This window comes from Arachis hypogaea, chromosome 4, assembly GCF_003086295.3.
Source record: "Arachis hypogaea cultivar Tifrunner chromosome 4, arahy.Tifrunner.gnm2.J5K5, whole genome shotgun sequence".
In the NCBI taxonomy this organism is placed as follows: Eukaryota; Viridiplantae; Streptophyta; class Magnoliopsida; order Fabales; family Fabaceae; genus Arachis; species Arachis hypogaea.
Window position 1 is genome coordinate 114634931 of NC_092039.1, and position 10601 is coordinate 114645531.

At 33.4% G+C, this 10601-nt stretch overlaps 1 long non-coding RNA gene across 8 annotated transcripts; it reads left to right on the forward strand.

Moving 5' to 3' along the window:
* Positions 1 to 484: 484 nt before the first annotated feature.
* LOC112797392 (uncharacterized) lies at positions 485 to 7054 on the forward strand. Of its 8 annotated transcripts, none has more exons than XR_011881408.1 (12): positions 1116 to 1600; positions 2021 to 2086; positions 2220 to 2352; positions 2434 to 2534; positions 2621 to 2790; positions 3347 to 3440; positions 4247 to 4296; positions 4434 to 4482; positions 4886 to 5018; positions 5228 to 5399; positions 6289 to 6417; positions 6838 to 7054. It is a non-coding gene; the product is annotated as an uncharacterized lncRNA (long non-coding RNA). The 8 variants fall into 8 exon arrangements; XR_011881407.1 differs by having other exon boundaries at positions 2621 to 2760; positions 3347 to 4158; XR_011881406.1 differs by having other exon boundaries at positions 2621 to 2760.
* The last annotated feature ends 3547 nt before the right edge of the window (positions 7055 to 10601 follow it).

The window sequence follows — 10601 nt, forward strand, 5'->3', positions numbered from 1 at the left end:
TAAAGCAAGATGCTAATTATACTGATTTTGATATTTGGTGTTTTGATTGTTGCAGTGTTATATGTAAAGATGTAGAAACTATGGCTGTGATGATAATGTAATAGTCTATATAAGTCAAAAGTGTACTGTTTGTTTTGAGTGCAATAAATATATATGAAATGTTGTATAAGTTCTCTAAATGAAAGTTGTTCCTTTGCTATTTAATATGCATAGAAATATGATACAGAGAAAAAAATAGCTAAAACAAAAGATGCATTGAATTATACTAGTCACAATTATTTTTTGCATTATATATTGCAGGACACCTAGATATCCACAAAATAAATGTTTCACCCACTTATAACAATTTTTTACCCACACAACAAAAGTGGTCCACACTACAAAATAAAAGTGGTCCAAACCATAAAGAAAGTAGAGTCACAGGTGAACACTAAAAATCCTACATAACACAATACATATCAAAAGAAAACCCTAAAGAGTCTTCGGCCTCAATCAAGTGTGAGGTCAACATGTTCAGGTGGCTGACTTGTTGCCTTCCTTACTCCTATCTTAAGTCTTCCACTTCTTCTCACACCAAAGACTTTGGTCTTTGACAAAGGTTGAGATGCTGGTGCAGTGAGTAGTGATACTGGTGTAGGCAAGGCGGTGGACAGTGATGCTGGTGTAGGCAAGGTGGCCGGCTGTGATGGTGGTGCATGGGTGTTTGAAGGTTGTGACGGTGGTGCAGGGATGTTTGGAGGCTGTGATGGTGGTGCAGGGGTACTTGGAGGCTGAGATGGTGGTGCAGTCATAGGTGCAGCCCGCCCTCGACCCCTTCCTCATCGTCTCCCCATCAGACTTCATCTCTCTAAGACCTGACTTCAAATCCATCCCAGGTTCCTTGTACTATACCTAGGGGTGAAAACAGGTCAGGTCAGACCAGGCTTTACTCTTAACAGGCCAGGCCTGTAATAGAGTATACTGGCCTTAACCTGACTTGTAGCCTGATATCACTACAAAAAATGAAGTTTAAAATGGCATTTTATGATGTTGCCATAATTAATTTGAACAAAATAGTAATTTTTAGTAATTTTGGCAGTTAAAAAACCGCCATTATCAAACAGACAAACACATTGTTAAAAAAAAGGCCCAAACGTCGAAAAGCAAGGAAAACCCAAATATGTTAAATTGAATGTGTTCCCCAACAACGAAAACCCTAACACGCGTTGCCACCACCGTCAAATCCAAAAACGACGATCTGTGCTCTGCTCCGGCAACGTTCTGCACCAGCGACTGCTCCGGCAACGATCTGCTCCAGCGAATGCTCCGGCGACGATTTTCTCGGCGTTCTCCTCCGACGAGATTGTGTGTTGTGAACTGAAATGCTGTCTCCAGTGACGATCTCCTCTGGCGGCGCGTTCTCCTCCTTCAGCGAGCTTCTATGATTTGGATTTGATATGAAGATTGCCGCTCATCTCATCGCCGTCATTCATCTCTGCGCCATCGCAAGCAACACCGTTTTCAATCTGGCTCATCTCCTCGACGTGGCAAGCAACGCCGTTGTTGCTGCCTTCAGCAAGCTTCTACAGTTTGGTTTCGCGATCTCTATCACTTCTAATAGGTAACTCTTCGTTCTTTAGATCTACTTCATGCTCTAGTAGGAAGAAACAAAGAATGCTGGTTCTGTTTTTATTATTGTGTTTTTAACTTTCATTGATCTTTTGTGATGTTGTTGTTGTTAGCTTGTTATTGCTGCATTTTCTGTTGCGTTGTTGTTTTTTGCTTCTGATTTTATTTAGTTTGAGACCGAATATGTTGTATTGAACTGATTACTCTGCATCATTTGTCCGAAATTAGTACAAAACATGGCATGTGTGTATTTTCTGATGTAAGTGTTTGAATGATGGTTAAATGCAATAATGAAGAGACACAAAGCACCGCTAATCTGTTCCATGAATGTTGTGTTAATGTTTGAATGATGTAAGTGTGTATTTTGGCTTTCAATTTTTAATTTTCTTGCTGATGGAGAGGTATATAAAAGATCATAAAGGTGTTTGAACAATTTTTCTTCTGGATTGGAGACTTTTGCCCCTCAGAAATTCTAAAGGTGATGTTTACTATCTAGTTAAATAAAAGATGTTGAGAAAGCTTCCTCATTGTGAATGAGAGCACCAGATTTGCATGTAACTGGTGATATGATGAATTATTAATAATTAAAAAAAAAACCGTTTTGATTGCAGATTCTGGTCCCTAGGATTAAAACCATGACAGAGCAACAAAGGTGTGCCAGGTGTGGAGTACATCATTTCTGATAGGATCTTTGAAGATCTGCCTGACGAGGAGAAGAAGCTTTGGCACTCTTATGCTTATGAGGTTTTTCACTTTCATTCTCTGTTTTTATTTTATTTCCCTGTGTCATAAATATTTTATCTTAGACTGATTTGGATGGTGCAGGTCAAGTTGGGTCTATTAATAAGCCCAAGAGTTCCAGAGATGATTGCCATGCCTGAGCTTGAAAACCTTGCTAAATCCTATGGAAAATTCTGGTGTACTTGGTAGGCCGACAGAGGTTAACAATCTTTGTGTTATTATATTGTAGGAGTTTAATTAAGCTTAGTTTTGTGTGTTATTATTGGTGCAGGAGATAGGGTTCCACTGGGTGCACCAGCACTAATGATATCACCACAACCACAAGGGGTGAAGCCTAGGCTGGTGAGGCCAGATCTGGTGCATCAGAGGGATGCAAAGTATCATGTTTCCTCAGACAGCTATAAGACCTTAGTTAAGCGCGTTGCACTTTCAAATATTATGGTGCTAAACATTTAATTTATATGTATTTCTTACACATGATAATGCTTTCTCTGTTTCCATGTTAGATATATCTTAAGTACAAGACACCAACACATTTTGTTCTGATTCTGAATACTGGACATATCACACAATTAACCTAAACACTTATCAAACTTTGACCAGTCATTATCCTTTTGCTTAGTTCTCATTCTGTTAATGTGTTTGAAGAATACAACCTTGTACTAGTGTGATGCTCATAGAGAAAGAGAGAGAGAAAGAAAAAAGAAAAAGAAAATTATGAGAGATAGAGCATTGAAGAGTTGTTGGCATTTGGGGAGGATGCAGTCCTCATTAACGCCATCACTGGTCAACCTCTTCTAACTAACTAATGAGGTCTTACCCTCCACTCTCTCCACCATGGCGCTTCTTATTATCTGCTTCTACATACCCTCCCTCACTCACCTTATTAGTAACAAATCACGCCTCATTTTCCTTCATTCCCATTTCTCATCACTTACCTTGATTACTTATTACTCACACTTTTCATTTTTTTTTTTTGTGTTTGTCTCTTTTGCAGATTTAGCAAGGTAGACAAGTGTTGAAGGAAAGGACTTTTAAGCATCTACTATATATAGGATCGATGGAGGGGATTTAGATCTATCTATGGCGTTGTATGTTTGAGTTTAGAGTTTCTTCTATCACTTTCCTACTATTATATTATAAAAGATATATCTTTAATTAATTATCTACTTATTACTTGTCTACTTTGTGTTTAAGTATTAGCATTAGGGTTATATGAATATGAGTTCTTTTAATTTCGCCAATTTACTTCTACCATGTAATCTTCTTAGCCACCCTATATTAGTCCAATGAAAACTTTCTTAGCTTCTTGCTATGGTCGTATATATGGCTTTAATTTGTGCCTCTCATCGTTCTTATTATTATTCCCAAGGAAAAATGAGTTATTGTATTAGGAGAAGTTATATATAGAAATCTATATAATGCATTTTAATTAATTTTACTTTTTCTTAATGCTACTCGTGATAAAATGATCATAAGGGATAAGATAAAACGTGGATTATATAACAAATGAGAGTTTACACTCCATTTTATAATGTGATCTTTTGTTTATAATATGTTAGTTTAATTATATCAATTTAGCAGGTTTCAGAAAAAGTTGTATTAAGTACTATAGATATTGAAGTATGCTTATACTATAAATTAGATGAATGAATCTTCTAAATAATTTTTAAATTTGGTACTTTCAACTCTTGAGTGGAAGATGAATCCACCAAAATGCCTCTCTTTCATTGATTACATCACAAGAAGACTTAAAATGTTTTCAGTTCTTCAACACATGTCAATCTCTTCTTCTTTCTCTCTTATTAGGTAATAATTAATCTCTTTCTTTAACTTCTATATATACATTTCTTCAACTTTGGTTATTTATTTATTTATTTATTTATTTTTAATGCAGATTCCAGGTTTATTGGTTATTGTGATTCTAGATCATTATCTTCCTAAGAGGTTCATTGCTAATTTGATTGTACTTATTTATTATATTTTTAATGATAATATGTATGTATATATTTACTTATTTGAACCTGTTCCATCATTGGCTTCTGACATCTATTTGTTGCTGTTTCTGTGTTTTAACTTTTAAGTCTCTAGCAGAGATCAATTTACATTTGACAGAGGCACAGAATACTGGAGGTACTTCTTAACTGTGAATGATATGATGTTAATATTGTTCTTTGATGCTGAAAGGATTTACTATTTGTCATGTGTTTCGTCCGAACAGAATCAGATGGCATTTTGTTCCCAAAATCTAGTCTGAGAAATTCTCCTTGTGGCAATGGCACCAATTTCCATACTTCTTTAGTTGCCTTGCTTTGCATGTTTAGAAACTTCCATTCTGATGTTTATTTTGGGGGCCATTTTTTTAGTGGTACTGTTAATCAACTTTTCATTTGTGCACTCAAGGAATTGTTGGCTATTGTTAGTTCTTTGCTTTTAAACTCACATTTTTTGTGTGTAATTTGTGTGTATGCATTCTTTTATTTATGGGTTCACTTGGTTCTTATTTATCTATGAATCTTGATTTCCTTATTCCTAGGAGTTTGTTTTTCTTTGGGAAAGGGCATGTACCGTGTGCTTTATATTCCTGAAGATGAAGCTGTTCTCTTGAATTCTAGGGAGAAGGCGCCTTACATGATCTGTGTTGAAGTATTGAGATGTGACATGATAAGGTATTACTTCAATAGTAATCCCCATAAGTTTTAAAGAATATAGCAGTTCATAAAATGAGAAACATTTCTGATATATTCCCTTCACTAAAAAACATTTATCATAGCAATTCCAAGGACACGTCCAGTCCTCATAAACTTTCCATTTTGTTGTTATTTTCTGAAGTCATTGACCATTTTGTTGTGACAATAATATACTTGTTGATTTGTAGGTTAGGGACTTAAGCTCTCATCTGAATACTCTAGCAGAGTCAGAAACAGAGGGTGTCCAAGGAGCTGCTGCGGTTTTTAATCAGGCCCCGCTTTATAAACATAAACACAAATATGAAGGCTATGCTATAGACTGGAGTCTTCTTGTTCCCGGAGCCAGAAGGCTTGTATCTGGTAACATTTGGTTATTTCTTTTTCTCTGTTTAGCTACATTTTATAAACATGGAATATTGACAATACTCCATTTGTTGGGCATACTGCTAGTGTTGAAGATCTGCAAGTTATATTGGGGGTTTATGAGACCTCTTAACTATCAAATAGCAAGAGCACATGTTCTTTGTGATGTCATTGTAATTTCTAGTAATGAGAAGAACCGCATTTTCCTAATTTCTTTGAGCAGTGTTTTCTCTGAACTTGTGTCTCTTTCTCTTTGTTTCAAATTCCAATTACTTAGTTTCCTTTGAATTGTAGTTTTCATCATCTATTTTTTTTTAATTAAAAATAAATAATAATCTCAATTTTTTTCCCGTGAGACTGAGACTTAGATCCACCACTCTCTGATTCAGGTTAATTTAATTAATTTATTTATTTATAATTAAAATAAAATGTGTGAGGAACAGTCACTATCTCATTGGATTCAATACCCTAAAGCAGTAGTAGTTCATGCTTAGCGTTTCAGCTTTTATTATAATAATTATTGGTTTGTTTGTTTATTTTAATTATTTTTTGTCTCTCTTCCAATTAGAAGCACTCTAGAGCAATAGCAATAGCAATCTCTATCTTTTTGGCTATGGTTGAGTGATTATCTTGACCATAAATGCATGACTTTTTGGCTGCATCTGAGAAAGAAGTGTGAGATAAGGGGATGAAAATTGGGACAGAAAGCAGTTTCTGATATTGAATGTCTCGTATTCTTTCTAACTAAGCCATTAACCCTAAACCTCATTTCTAGACACATACATTAAATTTGCATTTGAAATTTGAAGTCTAGATTTCTTTTTGAGGAATCTTCTATTGACATATTTCATTCATTGACTTCTTCGATTTTTTTTCTCTATTATAGGAGTCTGAAAGGGCTGTGAGCAGAGAAGAGGGTTTAGCTCTCGCCAAAGAGTTGGGGTGTTTGCTTCTCGAAAGTAGTGCTAAAACTCGAGAAAATGTGGAGCAGTGCTTTGAGGAACTTGCTCTAAAGGTACAGTTTTAGATATCTGGTTCAGTGCTGGTTTTCTTTAGGGAACACATAGTTTAAAGTATAAAAAACAAAAAGTTAAGATTGTCCTATTAAGTGGGAGCGGCTATATCATAGGCATTTGTTCTAAATAATTCAATGAACTTATTTGGGTACATAGCATTTACAGCTGTTAATGCAGAAGTACCAAAAAAATGATTGCTACATAAAAGTGACTTTAAAAATGCTAAGAAACGAATGAAAATTGAAATTGCATGCATAAGTGGAAGGGAAAGATCAACTGCTGTGTAATGCTTTTTTACTGCACAATCCTGACAAATAATAATATTATTATCTTGGTTTATGTGTTTCTTTTTCCATTGGCTTTACTATTTCTCTTTAATATTTTGTTTATTATGTTTTCAAATTATATTTTTGTTGTAGGAATTGAATCAAGAGAGTGAGATTTCATCGCCAAAATAGTTAGAAAGTAGGTTTTCTGGAGCAAGCAATAGAGCAGCATAAAATATGATGGAGATTTTATGTATTAAGAGTTACATGTTATGACATTTATAGTTGAAAAATTATGTTATGTTTGATACTTTGTATAGGAGTTATTATTTTTTATTTCTAATACAAAAAAATCATATATTATGTTTAATACTTTGTTTCTGAGTTATATAATATTTTGTTTATGGATTATGATTTCTAATAATAAATATTATTTGTTTAACACGAAAAAAACGAGGGTAAAAATTGCATTTTTAAACAATAAAAAAGTGTAATTGTCAGGGTTAAAACGGCGGTTCAAAAATGACATTTTAACCAATCAAAAGCCACTCTGTAAGGGTAAAAACGGCGGTTTAAAAATGCCGTTTTAACCAATTGAAATGTTACTATTAGGGTAAAAACAGCAGTTTAAAAATGCCATTTTAACTGACTAAAATGTCATTCTGTGAGGGTAATAATGGCGGTTTAAACTGTCATTTTAACCAACTCTTAAACTGCCGTTTTAACCTAGAAATAACGGCGGTTTGAACCGCCGTTTTAACCCAGTAAAAAACCGCCGTTTTAACCTGAAAATAATGGCGGTTTGAACCGCCATTTTAACCTAGCAGAAAACTGCCATTTTAACCTCAGGAAATTGTGGCGGTTTTTAGAAAACCACTGTAATAACCAAAATGGCGGTCTGAATTATGGCGTTTTTCAAAACCGCCGTACTTGGTAATAATGGCGGTTCAAACCGCCGTAATTACCCAAAAAAACCGCCATTTCTACCCAAATTTTTTGTAGTGTATAGGCTTTTTAATGAGTATTGAACCTGGCCTATTGTTAAATATGGCTTGGCCTGAAGTCTGTCAATAGACCTATTTTTTTAATAATAATTAAATTTAAGATATAATTTAATTTTTAAAATTATAAAATATAAAATAATAGAATTGGCCAGTATCTGTTGTTGGTATTGTTGGTATTGACCGATTAATTTCTTCTCTATTTAAAGAAATAGAATTGGCCAATAGATTACTTAGAGTTACAGATTCAGCCATTTTTAAAGCCTATTGTAATGCCTAAACAAAAATTAACCAACATTATCTCATGATTTTTTTTACTTTCATCATATCAATGGCATAAAGTAAGAACCATCTAATGAAGAAAAAATTGATAAAATTTTATGTTCGAAAAAATAAAAACAATATCACAACACAAACAAAAAATTGAACTTAAAAGAAGATCTTTGACAGAATAAAATCCTAATTGATGAAAAAAATAATTAACATTATAACAATAAATATAAAAAATAATAAAATAAAAAATAATGACATGAGAAGAAGAAGAAGTACGTACAATCAAAGGAAGAGAAGATGAAGAGGATGGTAGTCTGGTAGAAGAGCGTGTAGAGTGGAGAAGAGAAGAGAAAATGACCGTGTGTATGTTTATTTCTTTATTAATATGGAGGAAAAGTTTTTAGAATTATTTTATTTGATTCACTTTTGATATTCCAACATCAAAGATTAAAGATATTAAGAAAATAAAAATAGACATGTATAATTAAAAAGATAAATGGCTTATTGGATAAAGGTATTTTCATATGATAGAAGACCCAAGTTCAAATCTATCCAATAGCATTTTTAATATATATATATATATATTATATATATATATATATATATATATATATATATATATATGTATGCAGGCTCAGGCCGGCCCAACAGGCTATTTCAAAAGCTTAGGCCCGGCCTTTTAAAGAATATAAGATTTTTTAATAGCTTGAGCCTGAGCCTATTTTCTATCAGGTCAGGCTTATATATATATATATATATATATATATATATATGCAGGCTCAGGCCGGCTCAACAGGCTATTTCAAAAGCTTAGACCCGACCTTTTAAAGAATATAAGATTTTTTAATAGCTTGAGCCTGGGCCTATTTTCTATCAGGTCAGGCTGCAGGCCTCTAACAGGCTGCCTGGCCTATCTCCACCCCTAACTATATCCTGACATATCCCTTATCCCGTAGTTGCTTTAGCTCACTCACAATCTTTTGCAATGACCATTCATCAATGTCAATATGTAAATTCTCCATAACCATTCTTCCTAAATACTCTAATCCGTATCCACTGTCAACAAATTTGCCACCATGGTGGACCTCAATAGTGAAATATGAATCACCCATAACTGCATACCAAAAATAAGAAAATACAATACCATAAATCCCTATTCAACTATTTTCAGAACAAAACGAACCTCTAATAAACAATTGGAAGATTTTTCCAAGAGAAAAAAAAAGAAAAACCTTTCAATGACTGACAAGGTTAAGCGTTGTCTTACCTAGAACCAGCAGCAACGCCTACAATGACGGCGGTGACACCGGAGAAGTGAAACCATCCAGCAATGTTCCAGTGGAGTTGATCTCAACAGATGACGGAGTGTGCAACCAACGAACGAAGAAGGGGAGGAACGTGAAGAGACTTTTCTCTAAGTTTGGGAGAATGAACAGTTTTTGTTTAAGTCTGGGAGGGTTATTTTGGTCTTTAAGAAAATAAGAGTGAAAGAGTATTATGAAAAAAAGAAAAAGTTAGAGAATCGTTAATTTAGGAATGGAATATTCCGTTAAATCAAACTGTTTGGTCACGGTAGGGACCTAATTGAAAAAAAAATTGGTACATGGACCAAATTAAAAGGAAGAAAAGTATAGGGATCTAATTGAAAATTTTGCCAAATTATAGGAACCAACAGAGTAATTAAATCTAAAAAAAACTTATAATTCCTTTTCACTTCAAATTAGATTTTTATAATTTATTATGAATAAACAATTAAACTAGTTCTTAAAAAAATTTGTATCTCATAGTTTGTTTTTTCTTGGACAAATTTTTATTTGTTAGAAGTTCGTTGATAGATTCGTTTGTAGTAATTTTGATAGAAGACTAATTTATCTTATAATAATATTTTTATAATATTGTACTATGTGCTGAGTTTGATTATCATGTTAAATGAGTTTGATTATAGTCAGATTTTAAAACAGGTTATTGCAACATGTTTGATTATAATCTAATTATACCATGAATGAAGAACTTGCTATTTTCATTTTCTACGAATAAACCAATAATAACTCAAAATCTCAACTAACTCAGAATGTTGAATGCAAAAGTACTAACCACATGTAAAATCAAAATTAAAACTATTACAAAGAAAAAAATGCAACAGTTCCATTACAATATGTAACAAATCTATTATAAAAATAAATAAAACTATTGTTCTTCCAAATTGTGGCTTTGTTGTATGGTTGGTTAGAGCTAATACTCAACTCTGAAAATAATTCCACAAGTGGCTAAAAAAAATAGCAATCAATAAAGTGATAATAAAGTATTTTAGCAATAATAATAAAATTAATTAAACACTTAACTTGCTTGTGATCTCTCTTTCACATTTTTTGTATGCTTCTTTTTACCTTGTTTAACAATTTTTTCTACAATAGATTAAAGCATTTTCTTATGCCTACGACCTTTTTGTGATACTTGTTGGGAGTTGTGAATCTCTAGATCATTTGCATTTTCATCTATCTCATTCGAATATTGATTATCTACATTATCCATTGAAGTGGCCTATGGTTCCACCAACATAATCCAAACCGAATCTAGTATACGATGTACGGTTTTGGTGAGCTCCTCGAATGCAGTGACTACTTCAACAAGGTTGTAAAATTG